Genomic DNA, 22908 nt, shown 5'->3' on the forward strand with positions numbered 1-22908 from the left:
TACAGTGTGGAAACAGGCCCTTCGGCCCAACCAGTCCACACCGACCCTCCGAAGAGTAACCCACCCAGACCCATTCCCCTCTGACTAATGCAACCAACACTATGGGCAATTTAGCATGGCCAATTCACTTGACCTGCATATTTTGGATTTTGGGAGGAAACTGGAGCACCCAGAGGAAAGCCACACAGACACGGGGAGAATGTGCAAACTCCACACAGACAGTCGCCTGAGGCTGGAGTCGAACCTGGGACCCTGGTGCTATGAGACTGCAGTGCTAACCACTGAGCCACCACGCCGTTATGATTGTGTAGTTTGTGTCGTCCATGTAGTACACTCAGTATCGGAGGAACGCTGTCTCATATTTACTGTATCAGTTGTATATGGAAGAAATGACTAATAAAAAAAGCCCCTCTCTCTCTCTCTCTCTTTCTGTCTCAGTGAGGTCTCTGAACCAGAACACTATGGTTTAAATCTCACTCCTACTGACTGTGGCTTCACTGACATCTGATACTGATTCATAATCACTTTGTTCATTTTGAACTGAATACCTTTGTAAGTAAAGTTATTAAGTTTGCTGATGACACAAAGGTTGGTGAAGTTGTGGATTGTGGAGAGGGCTGCTGTACGTTGCAACAAGATATTGACAGGGTGCAGCGCTGGGCTGAGAAGTGGCAGATGGAGTTCAACCTGGAAAAGTGTGAAATGATTCATTCTGGAAGGTTAAATTTGAATACAGACTATAGGGTTAAAGGCAGGATTCTTGGCAGTGTGGAGGAATAGAGGCATCTTGGGGTCCATGTACATAGATCCCTCAAAGTTGCCACCCATGTTGATAAGGTTGTTAAGAAGGTGTATGGTGTGTTGGCTTTCATTAGAGGGGGTTGAGTTTAAGAGCCACGAGGTTATGTTGCAGTTCTATAGAGCCCTGGTTAGATCACACTTGAAATGTTGTGTTCAGTTCTGGTCCTCTCATTACAGGAAGGATATGGAAGCTTTAGAGAGGGTGTAGAGGAGATTTACCAGGTTGCTGCCTGGACTGGAGGGCATGTCTTATGAAGAAACATTGAGGGAGCTGGGGTTTTTCTCATTGGAGTAAAGAAGGATGACAGATGACTTGATAGAGGTGTACAAGATGATGAGTGGCATAGAGTGGATAGCCAGAGACTTTTTCCTAGGGCGGAAATGGCTATCATGAGGGGGCATAATTTTAAGGTGATTGGAGGAAGGTTTAGGGGTGATGTCAGAGGTAGGTTCTTTACACAGAGTGTGTTGGGTGCGTGGAATGCACTGCCAGTGATGGTAGTACCGTTAGATACATTCAGGACATTTAAATGACTCTTGGATAGGCACATGGATGATAGTAAAATTAAGGGTACGCAGGTAGTTTGATCTTAGAGCAGGATATAAGGTTGGCACAACATGGAGGTCCAAAGAGCCTGTACTGTGCTGCACTGCTCTATGTTCCATATTCTAAGGTTAGGCTCCCATTTGCTATCTCACAGCACTTTCCACCTATAAACGTGCTTTGAAGGGTCCCTGTAACCTTAGATCTTTGTACAACTGGCATTGAAAGCCAACTTAAGGTTGACATATGTGTCTGCAGTTTTGACAAACCCATTGGATGAATGATAAACCGAAAGTGTAAAAACTTGCCATATTTCTATGGGTAAACACAAACAAAATTGATGGATGGTCTTCTTTTCTCTATACAACTAAAAGAGAGCCATTTGTCAAGATCTAGTCAACAGTCCAGCACTCCAATACAATAACAGGGATAGCTTTGTTCCATTTTATCTAGAGTGGGGATTAAGAACTTTGAAGAGCTTTGGTTTGTAATGATCAAGCTAAGGATGGGACATGACTGTTATGTCGCAGTAGTTGTCCTCTTAGATAAACTATAGTGCTAGGGACAATGAAAGTGTGTAACTTTAATATTGCTGGAAATAAATTCATAATGTTACAATACTGATCTCTTATTTAGTTCCCTTACAACATTCTTCAAAATTAACTATTCTTTGATGAACCTATTTCTTCAGAACCACATCTAACTGTAAATCATTATTAAATTTCTTTATTCTATCCATGTCTTCCATTATCCTATGCTAACTTTTCCAATTAGGAATCTGGAAAAGCAGATTTGAAAACATGCTACACTTCTTGTTACATGCACTACCACACATTTATGTTTGGTCTTTTGTTGTAGATGAGGCCAGCACTCATTTATTATTTTGCAGAACACTGCTGTTTGCATTTGGATTAAGTTTGTCTGTTAATGCATTTTGAAAAAACAGGGTTTTAAAAATGATCATAATACCCAATTAAAACAAATGGAGCAGACACAAATATTAGAATGAAAAATGACATGTCACTGTTGACTTGCACCTCTTTTACTGATTAAATGATGGTAATATTTTATGTATATCAACACTTGCTTATCTGACCCTGTCCCTTAAAATATGGGTGCAGAGGGACTGCAGTTTCATACTTAGCAATAACAATGAAAATTCTCCAGTCCAACTAATTGGTTAGTTTGATTCACAGTGAACCCAATTCCTATTTGTACCAGTGCTGTGGAAATTCAACATTGAAAGGAAGCCACGCAAACCCTGAGCATCTCCCACAATCTCTTTTTCTTTTTGTCCTTGTTTCAAGAAAGTGGCCTCTATCCATCATGTTCTGTGTTACAAGGCAGTCTGCACAGCTGTGTTGGGCTCTGCAATGTGTAACAGAGACTCAAAGAGCAGAAAATGAGATTAGTTCCCCAAACCTAAACCCCATAGTCCCACATTTATGGCTGTGCACAGTGTCATCTGTCTCTATAACACAAATTAAAGATGATCTTCCTGAAACCACATAAATGAAGACTATTGAAGCCTCAGGAGCAACATATGCGCCGGCACTCCCTGTCAAGATTTCTACGTCAAGATTTTGAATCTTGATGAACGTTTGGTTCCAAATTTCAGACTTGTCCATCAATATTGTGTGGAAGCAGTGGCAGAATGGTAATGACAACAACAAATGCTGGCAATCACAGCAGGTCAGACATCATCTTGGGCAGAGAGTAAGCTCATGTTTCGAGTCTAGATGACCATCATCAAGCTGAGCTGAAGTGTGGAGGAGACAGCATTTATGCTGTAGTGAGTAGGGGATTGAAGGGGGTGGTAGGTGGGTGTGTGTTGGGTAGTGGGTGCAGGATGCTTGTTGCACAGACTGGAGGTATTCTGCAAAGCGCTCACCTAGTCTGCGGTTTGCAGAGCACCTCCAGTCTTTGTACAACATGACCGTAGCCTTCCTATCAACTTGGGTGGCAACTTTGAGAGATCTATGGATGTGGACCCCAAGGTCTCTCTGTTCCTCCACACCGCCAAGAATCCTGCCTTTAGAGCTGCATTCAAATTTGACCTTCCAAAATGAATCACTCCACACTTTCCAGGTTGCAAGCTATTTGCCACTGCTCAGCCCAGCTTCACCAACCTTTGTGTCATCGGTGAACTTACTAACCCACCCTTCCATTTCCTTATCCAAGTCATTTATAAAAATCACAAAGGGCAGAGGTCCCAGAACAGCTCCCTGAGGAACACCATTGGTCACTGAGCTCCAGGTTGAATACTTTCCATTAACTACCACCCTCTGTCTTCTGTGGATCATCAAATTCTGTCTCCAAACAGCCAGGTTTCCTCATATTCCATGCCTCCTTACTTTCTGAATGAGCCTACCATCTGGTGCTGAATGTTGTGAATCATCAGCAAACATCCCATTTCTGATCTTATGATGGAGAGAAAGTTATTGATGAATCAGTTGTAAATGGTTGGGCCTAGACCACTACCCTGCAGTGACGTCCTGGAGCTGAGATGATTCACCTTCAACAACCACAACAACCTCCTTATGTGCCAAGTATGATTCCTACCTGTGGAGAGCTTGTCCCTGATACCACTTTTGCTTGAACTCCTTGATGCCACACTTGGGTCAAATTCGACTTTGATTTCAAGGGCTGTCACCTTCACCTCCCCTCTGGAATTCAGCTCCTTTGTCCATGATTGAACCGATCGTGCAATGAGGTCAGGAGCTGAGCAGAATCCCAACTGGGCATCACTGAGCAGGTTATTGCTGAACAGCTTCTGCTTGATAGCAGCACTGTTGATGAAACCTTCCATTATTTTACTGATTATCAAGAATACACTGATGAGGTGTCAGTTGGCTGGGTTGGATTTGTCATGCTTTTTGTATGGAGGACATACCTGGGCAATTTTCCACATTTTCGGGTAAATGCCAGTGTTTTAACTGAACTGAGAGTGTGGTGCTGGAAAAGCACAGCGGGTCAGGCAGTATCCGAGGAGCAGGAAAATCGATGTTTCTGGTAAACGTCCTTCATCAGGAAAGAGGCTGGGAGCCTCGGGGGTGGAAGATAAATGGGGGGAGGGGGGCGGTGCTGAAGGGGAGCATGAAATAGGTGGATGGAGCTGGGGGTAAAGGTGATAGGTCAGAGGGGAGGGTGGAGCGGATAGGTTAGGAAGGAAGATGGACAGGTGGGACAGGTCATGAAGGTGGTGCTGAGCTGGAAAGTTGGAACTGGGATCAGGTGGGGGAGGGCAAATGAGGAAACCGGTGAAGTCCACATTGATGCCCTGGGGTTGGAGGGTTCCAAGGTGGAAGATGAGGTGTTCTTCTTCCAGGCATCGGGTGGTTAAGGAGTGGTGGAATGGGGGGGGGGGTGTTGAAGTGTTCGGCCGCGGGGCGGTGGGGTTGGTTGGTGCGGGTATCCTGGAGATGATCTCTGAAGCACATTGCAAATAGGCGCTCTGGATCTTCAATGTAGAGGAGACCGCATCAGGAGCAACGGATACGGTAAATGATGTGTTGAAGTGCAGATAAAACTTTGATGGATGTGGAAGGCTCCTTTGGGGCCTTGGACAGAGGTGGGGGTGGGGGGGGGGGTGCGGGGGGTGGAGGAGGCATGGGTGCAGGTTTTGCAATTCCTGCGGTGGCAGGGCAAGGTGCCAGGAGGGGAGGGTGGGTTGTTGGGGGGCATGGACCTGACGAGGTAGTCGCGGAGGGAATGGTCTTTACGGAAAGCGGATGAGGTGTGGTGAGAAATATATCTCTGGTGGGGTAGGGTCCATTAGTAGGTGGCAGAAATGGTGGAGGATGATGCGGATTATGTGGGTGGTGGGGTAGAAACTGAGGACCAGGGTTTCTGTCCTCGTTACAGTTGGAGGAGTGGGGATCAAGGATGGAGGTGCAGGAAGTGGATGAGATGTGCTGGAGGGCATCATCAACCACGTGGGATAGGAAATTACAGTTTTTAAAGAAGGAGGCCATCTGGTGTGCTCTGTGTGGAACTGGTCCTTCTGGGAGGGAATGCAGTGGAGGCGGAGGAATTGAAAATGAGGGAAATCAGTTTTTCAGGAGGCAGGGTGTGAGGAAGTGTAATCTAGGTAGCTGTGGGAGTCGGTGGGTTTGTAGAAAATGTCAGTGTTGAGTCGGTCACTGTTGATGGAGATGGAGTGGTCCAGAAAGGGGAGGAAGATGTCAGAGATGATCCAGGAGAATTTAATGTTGGGGTGGAATGTGTTGGTGAAGTTGATGAACTGTTCTACCTCCTCATGGGAGCATGAGGTGGTGCCAATGCAGTCATCAATGTAGCGGAGGAAAAGGTGGGGAGTGGTGCCGGTGTAACTCCAGAAGATGGACTGTTCTGTGTAGCCGGCAAAGAGACTGGCATAGCTGGGGTCCATACGAGTGTACATGGCTACCCCTATGGTCTGGAGGAAGTGGGAGGATTTGAAGGAGAAGTTGTTGAGGGTGAGGACCAGTTCAGCCAAACAAATTACAGTGTTAGTGGAGGGGTACTGATGGGGACATCGGAGAGGAAGAAATGGAGGGCTTGGAGGCCCTGGTCATGGTGGATGAATGTCCATGGTGAAGATGAGGCATTGGGTGCCAGGGAAACGGAAGTCTTGGAGGAAGTGGAGTGTGTGGGAAGTGTCTCGAAAGTATGTGGGGTGTTTCTGGACCAGGTGGAATAGGACAGTATCGAGGTAGGTGGAGATGAATTTGGTGGGGCAGGACCAGATTGAGATGTTGGGTCGGCCGGGATAGTCAGGTCTGTGGACCTTGGGTAGGAAGTAGATTCGGGGAGTGCATGGTTCCTGAACTATGAGGTTGGAAGCTGTGATTGGGAGATCTCCAGAGGTGATGAGGTTGTGCACAGTCTTGGAGATGATGGTCTGATGATGGGCAGTAAGGTCATGGCCAAGAGGGTGGTAGGAGGAGGTGTCTTCAAGTTGGTGCCTGGCTTCAGCGGTGTAGAGGTCAGTGTGCCAAACTACCACTGCACCACACTCCTCCTCCGCATGCCTTGTCTGCTGGTTTGATGGTGAGGTTGGGGTTGGAGCAGAGGGAATGGAGGGCCACTCATTGTGAGGGTGAGAGGTTGGAGTGCGTGAGAGGGGTGGACAGGTTGAGGACGTCAATGTCCCAGTGGCAGTTGGAAATCAAGAGGTTGAGGGCGGGTAACAGACCAGCATGGGGTGTTGGAGGTGGGCGAAGGAGTCCTTGGAAGGTGGGCGGGGTGTCTTGACAGAAAAAGTAAGCTCAGAGGCGGAGGAAGAAGTGCTTGATGTCACAATGTGTGTTGAATTCGTTGATCTGGGAGCGGAGGGGGATGAAGGTAAGGCATTTGCTGAGGACTGATCGTTCATCCTCAGTGAGGGGAGGTCTGGGGGGGGGGGATGGTGAAAACCCGGCAGGACTGGGAGTTAGGACCTGGTATAGGGCTGGACTGAACTGGACAACTTGGCTAGGGGAGCAGCAAATTCTGGAGCACAAGTCTTCAGTACTATTGCTGCAATATTGTTTGGAGACATATCCTTTGTGGTATCCAATGCATCCAGCCATTTCCTGATATCATGTAGAGTGAATCGAGTTGGCTGAAAACTGGTATCAATGTTGCTGGGGACCAATGGAAGAGGCTGAGATGAATTATTCACTCAGAACATCTGGCTGAAGATTTTTAAGAATGCTTCAGCTTTATCTTTTGCACTGATGTGTTGGTCTCTTCCACAACTGAAGGATATTTGTGAAGCCTCCTCCTCCAATGACTGATTTAATTGTCCACCACTATTCATGAATGGATGTGGCAGGACTGCTGAGTTTATATCTGATTCATCGATTGTGTCTATCACTTGCTGCTTATGCTGTCTGGCATGAGGGTAGTCCTGTTTGGTGGCTTCACCAGATTGCCACTTCAATTTTAACTATGCCTGATGCTCTTCCACACCCTCCACTGAACAAAGATCGATTCCTTGGTTGATGGTAATGGAAGAGTTCTAGACCATGAGGTTACAGCTTGTGCTGGATTACAAATCTACTGTTGATGGTCCACAGTGTCTCATGGATGTCCAGTCTTCAGTTGTTAGATCTGTTCGAAGTCTATCCTGTTTAGCATGGTGATAGTGCCACATCACACGATGGCAGTTATTCTCAATATGAAGGCAGTACTTCATCTCCACAAGGACTGTGTGATGGTTGCTCTTACTATCATGGACAGATGCATCTGCAGCTGGATGAGGTCAGCAATGTCTTTCTCTCTTGTTGGCTCCGCCACCACCTGCTGCAGACCCAGTCTGGCATCAGTGTCCTTTAACATTCAACCAGCTTGATCAGTAGTATTGCTGCCAAGCTACTATGATGGTGGACGTTGAAATCCCTCACCCAGAGTGCATTCTGCATCCTTGCCATCCTCACTGCTTCCTGCAAATGCTGTTCAACATCGGAGTGTTCACAGATAACTGCAGAGTGTTCAGCACCATTCATGACTCCTCAGATACTGAAGTGATCTGCACCAACGTTCAGGCTTGGGATGATAAATAGGAAGTACCATTCAGGCCACACACCCGCTATCACCAACAAGAGTGAATCTAATTGTCATTGCTTGTTATTCAATGGCATTACTATCACTGAATTCCCCCACTACCTAAATTGCAAGAGTCGCCATTCACCAGAAACTGAACAGAACCAGCCATACTAATATTGTGGCCATGTCATTCCTAACATAATGGGAATTCTGTGACAATCCTAACTCCTCAAAACGATGTAACACCTACAAAATATAAGCTAGGACGTGATGGAATATTCTCCACTTGCCTGGTAGAATGCACCTTCAACAACAGTCAAGAAGCTTAACAGCATCCAGGACACAATAACGTACTTGGCTGGACCTATATCCACAACATTCGATCTTCACTTCTCCAATATTGGTGCACAGTGGCAACAGTATGTGCTACATGTAAGAAGCACTGCAATAACTCAGCATGGTTCCTTTGACAGCAGGTTCCAAACCCTTAAAGAACACTTTCCCCTCAGTAAGATAACATTGCCATAGTTCCAGAGGGCCACAGGTCTACTCTCTCTCTCATTAGAGATGCACGACTTGTGATGAGTTTAATCTCATGGCTCAGTGAGAGGTGAGGTTCAGAAGGAAGGTGACCTCAGCTGGCATGTGAATTTACCCTACAATGTTGGTGGCACTCTCCATCACAAACCAACTGTCCAGGCAACTGAGCTAACTAATTCCCTTCCATGACCTCTACCATCTGGCAGATCAAGAACAGTAGGCACATGGGCACAACCACATACATGTTCCCCCTTCAAATCCGGCATCAGTGTGATTTGGAACTATGTTGATGTATTTCACTCTCACAAGGTTGAATTCCTGGTACTACGGTGGGTGGCACGGTGGCACAGTGGTTAGCACTGCTGCCTCACAGCACCTGAGACCCGGGTTTAATTCCCGACTCAGGTGACTGACTGTGTGGAGTTTGCACATTCTCCCTGTGTCTGCGTGGGTTTCCTCCGGGTGCTCCGGTTTCCTCCCACAGTCCAAAGATGTGCGTGTCAGGTGAATTGGCCATGCTAAATTGCCCGTAGTGTTAGGTAAGGGGTAAATGTAAGGGTATGGGTTGGTTGCGCTTCGGCGGGTCGGTGTGGACTTGTTGGGCCGAAGGGCCTGTTTCCACGCTGTAAGTAATGTAATCTAATCTACCATCCTGACACACACTCTTCAGCTTACTGCAACCTTCTAAGTGCAGTTAAGGATCAGCAACAAATTCTAGCCTGGCCAGACAACTAAAACATTAAAAAGCCCCATCAAAACTTGCTGATCCACGTCATAAATAACCAGATGCTGCACTTTAGAAGTATAAAAAAACAGATTGTGAATACTTTGAGAGTCAGGCCATCCCTTTTGTTTCAATCTGAAAGTTAGCTCTTCAGGAGAAAGTGTTATCACTAAATGTACGTATCGATGTGAAATATAAGGAAGGCTGGGGGCTATTTGCAACTCATTACTTGACAATGTTGCAGTTCGGGGAATTGTTACGGAGACTGTCAGGGAATAGGAAAGTTGGGACAGTTTCAAGAACTGGCATCCAAACTGCTATGATAGCTTTGTGTTCTGATGGTATGTTGAAATGACTGCCAATTTGTCCAGAACAAAAAAGAAACCACTGGCAGTAAAAATGAAACAGGTACAAAATGCATTAGTAGGGCAGAGTTTCACTGTGAGCTTCGTTCACAAGTGACAGTGCAACGCTTAAACCAAGATGGACAAAAGCTTCGGTGCTCCATGTTTGATCAATACAAGCATTTGCTTCAACTCACAAAGCCTTGTACTGTTCACAGAATGGCTTCCTTCCACAATAGCATCACTGCACATGAGTAAATCACCAGGGGTGCAACTCTAATCAGCATTCCATGCATTTAAGTCGGTGTGTCTCATTAAAACTTGCGCAGCATGAGGTGATTTAATTCCCAATCCATTTCAACTTGCATCTCATACACTTACATGAAAAATTGTCTTCTGATGGTGCAGTGGGATCTAAAAGCATGGAGCACAATACTAATGACTCAATGTTTAATCCATTCCTCTCCTTTCACCACCTTAATGTCATGATTAATGTAATCTGTGTAGCTTTCTCGCTTTTCCCTTTGTTCTTCTTAAATCCTTCTCTTCATCTTCACACTTTTTCTTGTCTTTGTTTTCCGCCATGGAAATCCTGACATCACACCCAAGTCATCATGGAACTGGTCAAGAGGCTGTGCTTGTGTTTTTCTTGTCTTTGTGGTGGCTAGCCTTTGACCCTACACTGTGATTGCCATGTCCAGCCAATTAAGTTACATGCTGAAGATATGCAGTTCATGAAGCTGCACAATTGCTTATTGTTTCCTTATTCTACCTCAGGGGGCCTCCAAAATGAAGTAAAGAAGCTCCTTTAAACTTATTCTTCCTTGAACACTTTGTGTTCTGTTGCATCATCATTTGGTCAGTACAATTGAATCTTTAATCCATCACCAGGTGTTCAAAGCATTACAAAAGTTAATCATAGTCAAATTTAATTGAATCACATCATTCGCAAATCACATTACATTCAGTCTTTGAAAATTCCAGTGAGATCATTGTCCTCCAGTCCTCTCTGCGCCTATGGGCATGGCAAGGAGAACTCCTAATCTTTTAAAGTGACAGCAGAAGTCATTCTGTGCTCCGATTAGAGAATAGAGGGACTCCCTAAATGAAAAGTAGTGGCAGCAAATAATGTTATGTGCCGTGTGTCAGCACTGCTTCGCAAATCCTCCTCAGAAATTGACATTCTTGCTCCAACACTCACTTACAAGGGACAGAATCAGAACGAAAAGTAGGTGTTATAAGAACCTCATGAATTAAAAGCACAATCAAACGGGAAGTAGGTATTACGTTACAGGACAAATATTAATGGCTACCAAAATGGTCCTAAATGTTGCTTTGTGAAATTGCTGTTGTGTTCTACAGTAAAAAATGAGGTCTGCAGATGCTGGAGATCACAGCTGCAAATGTGTTGCTGGTCAAAGCACAGCAGGCCAGGCAGCATCTCAGGAATAGAGAATGCTGCCTGGCCTGCTGTGCTTTGACCAGCAACACATTTGCAGTTGTGTTCTACAACCTACTGTTTCCTGTGGTTGGGTTTGGTAAATTAGCCAGAAGATTGCAAATGATCATCCAATTCTAAGTAGAGATGAATCCAAAAACAAGTTTTGTGATCTTGAGCATGGTCTGAGAAACACTGGACCGGACGGTAGTTCCCACATATGAAACTGGTCGTACTCTCAGATCGAGATAACAAGAACGTCGAAGTTCCATTCATTTCTCTTATTTGCGATCTTTTGCACTAGATGTTCAAACTCAGTTTAGGAGATAACAGATACATTTTAAAAATGTATAACTATTCAAAAATATTTCCTCCATTAAGCAGAAGTGCATACCAATGAAATCAATCTTTCAGAGATTTATAATCAAGTTGCCCACCAGCAGAGAACTAGACGCTTTGTTAAAGTTATTCCTTTTGTTAAATACATTGTTCACTATATTATTAAAATCATGATTTGGAGATGCCGGTGTTGGACTGGGGTGTACAAAGTTAAAAATCACACAACACCAGGTTATAGTCCAACAGGTTTAATTGAAAGCTAGTGTGCTTCCAATTAAACCTGTTGGACTATAACCTGGTGTTGTGTGATTTTTAACTTTGTACACCCCAGTCCAACACCGGCATCTCCAAATCATGATTTTCAACTTATTAAAATCACACCTTGTTACAAGTTCTTTATATATCAAGGAATATTTTATAATACAAGGGAAATAGAACACAAACTGACAAATTGTTCTGGTCCATGGATTACAATTGCAATATTTTGAAAGGTACAATGTTCACTGGAAGTTACCATGCACTTTTGGAGCAGCAGAGGGAGTCTGCTAGAATCTGCAGGGAGCACTTATAGAGTCAGAGATGTACAGCACAGAAACAAAACCTTTGGTCCAACTCGTCCATGCCGACCAGATATCCCAACCCAATCTAATCCTACCTGCCAGCACCAGGCCCATATCCTTCCAAACCATTCCTATTCATATACCCATCCAGATGCCTTTTAAATGTTGTAATTCTACCATCCTCTACCTCTTCTTCCGGCAGCTCATTCCATATACGTGTCACCTTCTGAGTGAAAAAGGTTGCCCCTTAGGTCTCTTTTATATCTTTCCCCTTTCATTTTAAACCTATGCCCTCTAGTTCTGGACAGCGCCACCTCAGGGAAAAGACTTTGTCTATTTATCTTATCCATGCCTCTCATGATTTTATAAACCTCTCTGAGGTCACTCTCTCAGCCTCCGACGCTCCAGGGAAAACAGCCCTAGCCTGTTCAACCTCTCCCTATAGCTCAAATCGTCAAACGCTGGCAACATCCTTGTAAATCTTTTCTGAACCCTTTCAAGTTTCACAACATCCTTCCAATGGGGAGGAACCAGAATTGCACACAATATTCCAACAGTGGCCTAATCAATGTCCTGTACAGCCACAACATGACCTCCCAGCTCCTGTACTCTGACCAATAAAGGAAAGCATACCAAATACTTTCTTCACTATCCTATCTACCTGCGACTCCACTTTCAAGGAGCTATGAACCTGCACTCCAAGATCTCTTTGTTCAGCAACACTCCCTCGGACCTTACCATTAAGTGTATAAATCCTGCTAAGATTTGCTTTCTCAAAATGCAGCACCTCACATTTATCTAAATTAAACTCCATCTGCCACTTCTCAGCCCATTGGCCCATCTGATCAAGATCCTGTTGTAATCCGAGGCAACCTTCTTCACTGTCCACTACACCTCCAATTTTGGTGCCATCAGCAAACTTACTAACTGTATCTCTTATGCTCTTATACATCTTATGATTCACATAGAGTCATAGAGATGTATAGCTCAGAAACGGACCCTTTGGTCCAACCCGTCCATCCAGACCCGTCTATCCCAACCCAATCTAGTCCCACCTGCCAGCACCTGGCCCATATCCCTCCAAACCCTTCCTATTCATATACCCTTCAAGATACCTTTTAAATGTTACAATTGTACCAGCCTCCATCACATCCTCTGATAGCTCTTTCCATACACGTATCACCCTCTGCGTGAAAAAGTTGCCCATTAAGTCTCTTCTATATCTTTCCCCTCTCACCCTAAACCGATGCACCCTAGTTCAATAAAAGACACAAAAATAGAAATTGCTGGAAAAGCTCAGCAGGTGTGGTGGCATCTTTGAAGGGAAATCAGACATAAGTTGTTGAGTTGAGTGAACCTTCCTCAGAACAGCATCCACAGTTCTTTTGTTTTTATTTATTAAAAAAGAAATCTTTTGTCTTCTCTCACAGGTTTAACTTTGGCTGTCTTTGATTATTTTCTGTTTAAGAACTTTACATTTCCAAAGACGATGATGAAAGTATCAAGCCTTTCTTCCAAGCATAAATCTTTTTTGAAGATTATGCCTACTTTCTGCAGAGAAAACAACATTTTATGTTGCAGACAGCGTTTTAACTCCCACCTGAGCCAATGTCAACCACACATAAGCTCAGATGTACTTGGCAGGAATGCTTTTACAGATACGTTTCATCTTTGCATTTGTGACAGATACGGTTTTGACCGTACCCAATCTATCATTTTTTTATGTTGATTGCTTTCCAACATTGGCAAAAAAATGGCTTCCAAGTTCCAAAGCTGTGATGACAGGTTTTGCAGTCACAGATGATAAAGGACAAAGGCTTATTTCACAAAGATGACAGTGAAGAATTGGAAGATATTTTTGTGTCATTTATGCCTGAGCAAACTGACTATGATTCCTTTACAAATGCACCAATGTTTCATTTTCCCAAGAAACTATAAGATACAAAACAGTTATTTTCAGACTCGCTAAGCAAGAAGCAAATGAGTTGATTAACCAACATTACATGCATTTGAGGCACCTAACAAGCAAATGTAACTTTGGTGATGCTGTTCTTGTTGAATGGGAAGTCAACGCATTGGAAGGTGCCTCTCCAGTTAATTCTGCATAAAACATTCCAGAGAGATGGAGTTAAACCTGTTGGAGTCATCACTATTGGTTGCAGAGTCCAGAGCAACTGAATTTGAGACTGCGACAGGTAGCAACCACACTCCAACTTCAAATCCAGTAACGTTGCCAATGTGCCGGGAAATTACCTGCAGCGCAACTGCTGCATTCTCACAAATGGAGTTGGTTAAACAATGTTTCCAATGCTTACCCACTGTGTCCTGCTTCTAGCAAACATTGCAAAGTTTGTGGAAAACCCAACCACTTTTCTCATGTTTGTCTTTCTTCAGTAATGTTAATGACTAAGACTAACAGATTAGACATTGTAGCCAATGCAGAGGCAGATGGCCCGAAATATATCCTTGCGCACCCTTTTGGAAAAAGCAACTAGCCACATAGTGACTATTGGTTGCCTGAACATAGATGCTCTCTTAAGTACAGGAGCATTGGTCAATGTCATAGGAGACAACGTATTCAAAAGACTTCAGGAATTTTCCACTCTGTAAATTAGGCAATCTAAAATTGTTCTGTTACAGCATAGACTCATAGAGTACAGCACAGAAACAGACCTTTAGAAATGATTGAAAATTTTAGGGACATTTGAAATGCCAATCTAATTCAAAGACACCAGTCTCCGTTTTCGTCATGTCTGGAGCATGAGGCATGCTTTAACAGTTTTCAGACATCAACAGATTTCCCCGTGGTTCCACACCAGCAGCATTCTTTGCAACAGCCTTCAGTGCTGACTGACTCTAACTGATATTGGGAAACTGGATGGAAGGTGTTACACGTAAGTTGCATGTAGACACCAATATGTTCCAAGTCACATGTCAATGGTGGTAAATGCCATTCCATGCCAGGGAACACACTGAGAAGGAATGCCAGCATCTTTTTGACCTTGACATTATTGAAAATGTTGGGAATGAGCTTACCCTTGGCTCTCACCCATAAACATCATAAATAGCCACACTACTCCACTAGTCACAAAACAGAAAGGAACAGAAAACCAAAAAGAAACCTGGCTTATTAATAACTGTTAAGTGACAATAAGTGATTGAGTATACAGCCAATCATTTGAAGTATAAATGGTTATCCCTCTAAGTATCTCCATAATGCAGATAAGCATACACACATACACATTCTTCAGGAAAAGAGGAAAAAAACTGGGTTGTGGAGTCTGTAAAAAACATTTTCATCAATAGGTTATTCTTGAAGGTAAAAGGATAAAGTGTAAAGTGTCCCAGAGTCTGTAACTCACATTCTAGCATGTGTAGTCAAATCACTAATCATCAAGATTTACAGACACCTTGCTCAAGAAAGGCAATCTTGAAATTTTCTTTCAATCACTGTTTCAAAAGAATGGATAGATTTCACGTAAACTGATGTGAGAGTTTTCTTTTCGGAGATCAGCTGTGCAGCTGCTTCACAGCAAGCTACCCTTCAGCTCTGTTTGTTCATGGGCAGAACGGTCTCCAATTCAGCTTGATCTGAACACATTTCCCTCCAACACAGTCACTGTTGAAAACAGCACCAGCAAGGTCTTCGGCAATGTCAGTTGTTTTATTATTAGAATGGGAGTACTAAGAAGCATTGTTCAAACAAAAAATGCCTCCATTGTTCACAGTGAACTTTCAAAGGTCTATTTTAAAGGAACTATTCCACAATACTTGAAATCAATTCCTTTTTCCACAATCCTTGGAAATTTAAACCATCCAAGCAATGGTAAATATAAAGCATCTTTGTTATCGTAGAGAAAGTGTATGGTGCTAAACACATTGTTAAACCTGGCATTGTTGCAGGATTCTATCAAACTGAGCTTGCAGAAGAACTGAAAGGTCTTATAATATCCTCTAGTCACTCTGGACCTTTTCAATACAAGCGGTTCATCTTTACAATCAGTTTTCAATGGGGGAGGCATTTCAGAGCGTGATAATGCCTGCATGTTGGAACTTAAAGGTAGACTGACTGCCAGAGATGGCATCCTCATCCTCATCCTCACCTTGAGCCAAGACAAGCATTTGTTCAGTGAAAGCACAATCAAATTATTCAGTCATGTTCATGATGAGGAAACATCACCTCAGAATGGTGAAGCCATTACAAAAGCTATGGATCCTACAAACATTCAGGAAGCCTGGAGTCTGCTTGAAGTCACACATTTGTTGTAGCTGCTTCATTCCTGACCTCACTATGTTATTTGTGCCTCTGTGTGACCGAACAAAGGAGACCACCATGATTGAGTGGATTGCATCACAAAAAACAAGTTTGCCATCATTACATCCTAAATCACTAGTATACTTGTTAAACAGTCTGCAGAGCATCCATTGGAATTGAGTGTTGGGTACTCTATCTACAACATTACAAATTCCATGCTAAACATCAGCCAGCCAAATTGAACCCAGCAACTACCTCCCACTGTCAATACTAAGCTCACAAGTTATAGAGAAAAGATTGATGAACAAAGTCTTAGCTGTGCAAAGCTAGAAAGTTACTAACACTGGCTGACGTCATCACGGAAACAAAAGGGACATTTGAGACAATAGCAAAACATTGTGGGTGCTGGCGATCTGAAACCAGCACAGGAAATGAGAAAGTGACATAGCTACTCTGGCTTCAGCCATGGAGAGCCAAACGGAATGAATGTTTTGAGGCTTCTTCAGAACTCTGTGTGTTCAAACGTGAATTGATTAGGCTAGATTTGTCTTGCTATTTATGCACAACACATGCCTGGGCAATTTTCCACATAGTTGGAGAGATGCCAACTTTGGGGTGTTATGGAATAGCTTGGTTCGGGGTGCAGCTAGTTCCGAAGGATATGTCTTCAGTGCGTTAGCCAGAATGTTGCTAGACCCAGGGCTTTTGCTGTTTTGTGACATCACCTGAAGTGAATTTACATGGATGAAGACTGGCATCTGTGATGCTGTAGTTCGCAGGCGTAGGTGGAGATGAATCATCTACTTGGCATTTCTAGCTAAAAATACCTGAAAACAGTTCACCCTTTTCCTTTACTGATGTGCTGGGCTCCCCCATTGGTGGGGATGGGGCTATTTATGGAACATCTTCCTGCAGTGAGTTGTTTGATCTGCACCACAATTCATGATTGGATGTGGTAGGAGTGTAGAGCTCAGATTTTGGGATTGCTCAGCTCTCTGTCACTTTCTGCTATTGGCATGCATGTACTCCTGTTTAATAGCTTTACCGGATTGACATCTCATTACCAATAAGCTTGGTGCTACTCCTTGCATTCCCTCCTGCACTATGCACCATTCATCAAACCAGGGTTGAATCCCTGTCTTGATGGTAATAATAGAGTGGGGTATATGCCAGGCCATGAGGCTGCAGATTCCGTACAATTCTGCTGCTATTGCTGCTGATGCTGATAGCCCACAGCGCCTCATGGATGTCCAGTCTTGAGTTGTTAGATCGGTTCGAAGTCTGTGCAACTTTGCATGGTTATAGTGCCATCCAACACAATGGAGGGTGTTCTCAATGTGAAGCCATGACTTTGCTTCCACAAAGACTGTGCAATGTTCACTCTTTCCAATGCTGTCATGGACTGATTAATCTTCGACAGGCAGATTGATTAGGACAATGTCATATAGATTCTTCCCTCTTGTGCTACAGACCCAGTCAACATCTGCTACAGACCCAGTCTAGCAGCAATGTCCTTCAGGGCTCAGCATGTTTGGTCTACATTGGTGCTATCAAGCCATTGTTTGTGATGGGCATTGAACTCCCCTGCCCAGAGTATTCTGCACCCCTACCACCCTCAATGTCTCCTCCAGCTGGTGTTCAACATGGAGCAATACTGATTTACCATTGGGTTTTCTTACCAATATCTAATTTAGCGCCATGAAACTTCCTGGGGTACAGAATCAATGTGATATTAGCTGTAAGGTCTAGATTCTGTGAGAAGTATTGTCAGGCCATTGCTTTTCCAAACTTGACACAACCCCCAGATATTAGTAAGGAGGACTTTGCAACTTCTATGCCTGCCATTGTTATTTAGGGTGACTCAATTGATGCAGGGTTTGCAGGCGTGCTTTAGTTCCTTTTATCGGACTTTGCAGTGATTACATGCAGAAGAGTGACTTTCTAGGCAATTTCAGAGGGCAGTTAAGAGTCAACCACATTGCTGTGGGTCTGGAGTCACATGGAGGCCAAACCAGGTCAGGTGGGCAGATTATCTTTCCCTAGAAGAAATCAGTGAAACATCACTGGTCACCATTCAACTAGCTTTTAACCCTAGTTAAAATGTGAGTTCAAATTCACACCATGATGGGGATTAAGCCCATGTGCCCAGTGCATAGGACTCTACATTACTAATCCAGTGATAACTCTGTGGGGGGCATGGTGGCTCAGTGGTTAGCACTGCTGCCTCACAGCACCAAGGAACCAGGTTGAATTCCAGCCTTGGGCAATTGTCTGTGTGGAGTTTGCATGCTCTCCCCATGTCCTTGTGGGTTTCTGCCTGATGACCCGGTTTCCTCCCACAGTCCAACAATGTGGATGTTAGTTGGGTTGGCCATGCTACATTTCCCTATGGTCTAGGGGTGTGTAGGATAGATGGATTAGCTGCAATTAATTTGCGGTTATGGGGATAGGGTTGGGGGTTGGGACTGGGTGGGTCGCTCCTTGGAGAATCGGTGCAAACTCGATGGGCTGAATGGCCTCTTTAGGTACTGTAAGGATTCTATGACCACACCCCAACTTGTCTTACCACGTTTGACTTGCACCATGATCCCTTCAATCATGAAGCCTCACCCGTCTTCCCCACTCTCACCTGCTTCCATCTTTCAATCCCTCCTCTTCTCTCCCTTTCAAAATGTTTTACATAGTAGCACTTCAAGAGCATCATACGGAGACAGTCTGTGAACAGCCTTCTGGGCTGCTGAGAGCACGCACAGCTTGCATTGCCCAACTGACTGTTCAGATCTGGGTGTTGTTTTAGTCAGGATGAGCTGTCTGGAATTGTGAAACAAGCCAGTTCCAATCTGCTGGCATGGCACACCTTAGAATGTTTGTTCATCTCTCGCTGCACTCAGCCTTCCCAACTTGCAACCTCCTCCTTAGCCAGGATTTTTAATTCAACTGTTTGATACCAGAGCTAATTGACATCGTGTAACAGCTGGTGAATGCTAAAGAGTACAAGAATTGAAGTTCTTTGTTTGCGAAGAACCTAGAGCTAAGCCTCTGGGAACTGGGACAAATGGGTTTGTTGAGGAGATGAGTAATAGCCCATTTAGTGATGAAGCGATGCCAGATGATAATGTGTTAAATAGCTTATTAACAAAATGTAGGACAATGCGGAAGTCCTACAAAACACAGTGGAGCTACAAACTAATTAGAGATTTATTCTTGGAAGCACTCTTTTGTCTGAAAGTAATGCTGGTTTTTGACAACATGTGTTTATTTATTGCTTGGAGAGGGAATGGAGAGGGAAAGACCTTGGCAAGGAATTGCCAGAGAACATTTCAAATAAAAACTGATAATGATAGAAATACGCAGCAAATCAAAGTGCATCTTTGGAGAGAGAAACAGAGCTAATGTTTCGGGTTGAACGCCTATCATCGCAACTGCTTTGACACTAATAGGATTGTGGTCAAGCTATAACTTAATTGTAATTAAGAGTTGGTCAATTTTTCTCGCTCACCCATGCATCAATGCATCTTGACAGGCAATTTGGTGTTGTAATATTCTTGAAAGCAGAGGAGAGAAGCATTTGCATTTATATAGTGACTTTTACTACCTCAGAATGGTCCAACAAACTTTACAGCCAATGAAGCACTTTCAAAAGATAATCATTCATCAATCCTAGAAAATATCACAATGCATTTGCACTCAGCAAGCTCCTCTAAACAGCAGTGTGATAATGACAAGATAATATTGTTTAGTAACGTTGATTGTGTGGTAAATATTGGCCCAGCAAAACTCCCCTGCTCTTCTTAGAAACAGCATCATGGAAACTTTTACATTTACTTAACAGAGCAGATAAGATTTTGGTTTAATATCTTTTTTTTTATTTACTCACGGGATGTGGGCATCTCTGGCTAAACCAGAGGGCAGTTGAGAGGCAACTACATTGCTGTTTGTCTAGAGTCACATGTCGGCCAGACCAGGTAAGGACTACCCCTTCACCTCTATACAGAGACCCAAACAGTCCTTCCAGGCGAGACAGAGGTTCACCTGCCTCTCCTCCAACCTAGTTTACTGCATCAGGTGCTCCTCGTATGGTCTTCTCTACATCAGGGAGACCGAACATAAACTTAGGGAACAACTCATCGAGCTTCGCAGCCAGGTCCATAGGTTGCACCCTCCACCTGTCTTCACCCATCCCCACTTCACCACCCTGTTCCCCCCCCCCCCCCACTCATCTCAAGTCCTGAAGAAGGGTTACACCTCTTGATGTTGCCTGGCTTGCTATGTTTTGGATTCCAGCATCTGCATTGTTTCTGTCTATGACCAGGTAAAGATGACAGATTTCCTTCCCTGAAGTTCATTAAACTTAGTGATTCAGATGGTTCTTTCCAATCATTGACATCAGTTTCATGGCCATCATTAAGACCCTTTATTCCAGAATCTTTATTGAATTCAAATTCCACCATCTGCTAAGGCAGGATTTGAACCGGGGTTCCTAGAACATTAGTCGAGTCTCTGAATTAATAGTCTAGTGATAATGCTACCAAGCCAACACTTCCTCATCCAAAAGCAGTAGCTCCAAGAAAGCAACACTACTACTTGGGGTCTGGTGTGGTGTGTCAGCCTAAGGTTTTATCTTTGAAAATGTGTTGCTGGTTAAAGCTCAGCAGGTTAGGCAGCATCCAAGGAATAGGAAATTCGACGTTTCGGGCATAAGCCCTTCATAAGGTTTTATCTTTGCCTAATTGAGTTATATCCATTGTATTTTGATGCAGAGGTAAACATTAGTCACTGAGTTAAAAATCAGACAACACCAGGTAATAGTCCAACAGGTTTATTTGGAAGCACTAGCTTTCGGAGTGCTGCTCCTTCATCAACTGGTTGTGGAGTATAAGATCGTAAGACACAGAATTTATTTATTGAATATATAATTTCAGTTGCATCACACCGTAAACTTTAGCTATAAATTCCAACTCTTACCATCACATACTCCACAACCAGCTGGTGAAGTAGCAGTGCAATGAAAGCTAGTGCTTCCAAATAAACCTGTTGGACTGTAACCTGGTGTTGTGTGATTTTTAACTTTGTCCACTCCAGTCCATCACCTGCACCTCCTAATCATAACTAGTCACTGAGCCACACATTTATGGATGTGCAGTGGTTCTAATCAGCATTTCAAATCATGGGGAAACAAATGTCACAGCGGATGCCTCCATATTTGGTATCAGAGCTTTGCACAAGGTTAAGGAAAGTGTTCATTTACATCAATAGCTGGGATAAGTATATAAAAATGGGAGGCTGTTGTGGTGCAGTGGTAATGTCCTTACCTCTGAGCCAGCTGGCCTGGTTTCAAATTCCACCAGCTCCAAGGTTATATAATAACATCCCTCAACAGGTAGATTAGAATACATGTATATAAATGGGTTAGAAGAAGCCATGCTTCAGCATGGAGTGTGCCTCACAGAATGGAACTTAGAAGATGCAAAGCTATTCCAGCACACACATGTCTGCTCTTTCACAGACAACTAACTTCACTGAGCAGGCACTGCTCTTGGGTTTCTCAAGCTCCAGTGTTTCTCAGCTGCACCAAACAGGTACTGCTGTGGGCTTCCTTTGTCACCAATCTCAGTTGCACTGAATTATCAGCAGCTCCCCAAGGCTTCTTTTGAGTTATAACATTCTTCAGCATAAAACCAGCAACCATCCACCACCTGCCTAGCTCCTCAGGACTTCTGAGTCCTTATAGCATAGAGCTTTCAAATAGCTCCTGTGATTTCTTTCTGAATCACCTCTTCCAGCAAGTTGCAATCATCATCTCAGCAGCACAGTTAACAGCAATGCACCTGTTGGAGTCTCTTTCACTGCAACCTTTCTCCTAATTCATCAACACCTGAAAGTAGCAACCTTCTGCTTTGATTGCCTCTGATCAGCTAATTGGTCCTGTGGCCTGCCCTATGCATGCCTTGAAGAAGCTTTCTTCCATTCTCTATAAGAATCTCAGGAAGTCCCTCTCCCATTGCAACTCCCAGGTCATTTCCTACTCTATGCTACTTTCTCCCCACCCCCACCCTCCTCTCATTTATCTCTCCACCCTTCAGGCTCTCTGCCTGTATTCCTGATGAAGGGCTAGTGCCCGAAACGTCGATTTTACTGCTCTTCGGATGCTGTCTGACCTGCTGTGCTTTTCCAGCACCACCCTAATCTAAATTCTGGTTTCCAGCGTCTACAGTCATTGTTTGTGGGTGACACGGTGGCACAGTGGTTAGTACTGCTGTCTCACAGTGCCTGAGACCTGTGTTCAATTCCCGACTCAGGCGACAGACTGTGGAGTTTGCACATTCTCCCTGTGTCTGCGTGGGTTTCCTCCCACAGTCCAAAGATGTGCGGGTCAGGTGAATTGGCCATGCTAAATTGCCCGTAGTGTTAGGTAAGGGGTAAATGTAGGGGTATGGGTGGGTTGCGGGTCGGTGTGGACTTGTTGGGCCAAAGGGCCTGTTTCCGCTCTGTAAGTAATCTAATCTTTTTACCTAGTTGATTTTAACCCTACTGCGAATCCTCTTGCAAGGATGCATGTCTTGAAGAAGTTTTCCTCCTCTCTCTACAAGAATCTCAGGGAGGCTCTGTCCCACTGCAACTCCCAGGTCATTTCCTACTCTATGCTATTTTCTCCTCACCCCCACCCTCCTCTCATTTATCTCTCCACCCTTCAGGCTGTCTGCCTGTATTCCTGATGAAGGGCTTTTGCCCGAAGCATCGATTTTCCTGCTCCTCAAATGCTGCCTGACCTGATGTGCTTTTCCAGCACCACCCTAATCTAAACTACGGTGCCCTCTCTGGTCCTTTTTGTCCCGGTCTCCACAACATAACT

The sequence above is a fragment of the Hemiscyllium ocellatum genome, chromosome 19, assembly GCF_020745735.1.
Source record: "Hemiscyllium ocellatum isolate sHemOce1 chromosome 19, sHemOce1.pat.X.cur, whole genome shotgun sequence".
NCBI classification, from domain to species: domain Eukaryota; kingdom Metazoa; phylum Chordata; class Chondrichthyes; order Orectolobiformes; family Hemiscylliidae; genus Hemiscyllium; species Hemiscyllium ocellatum.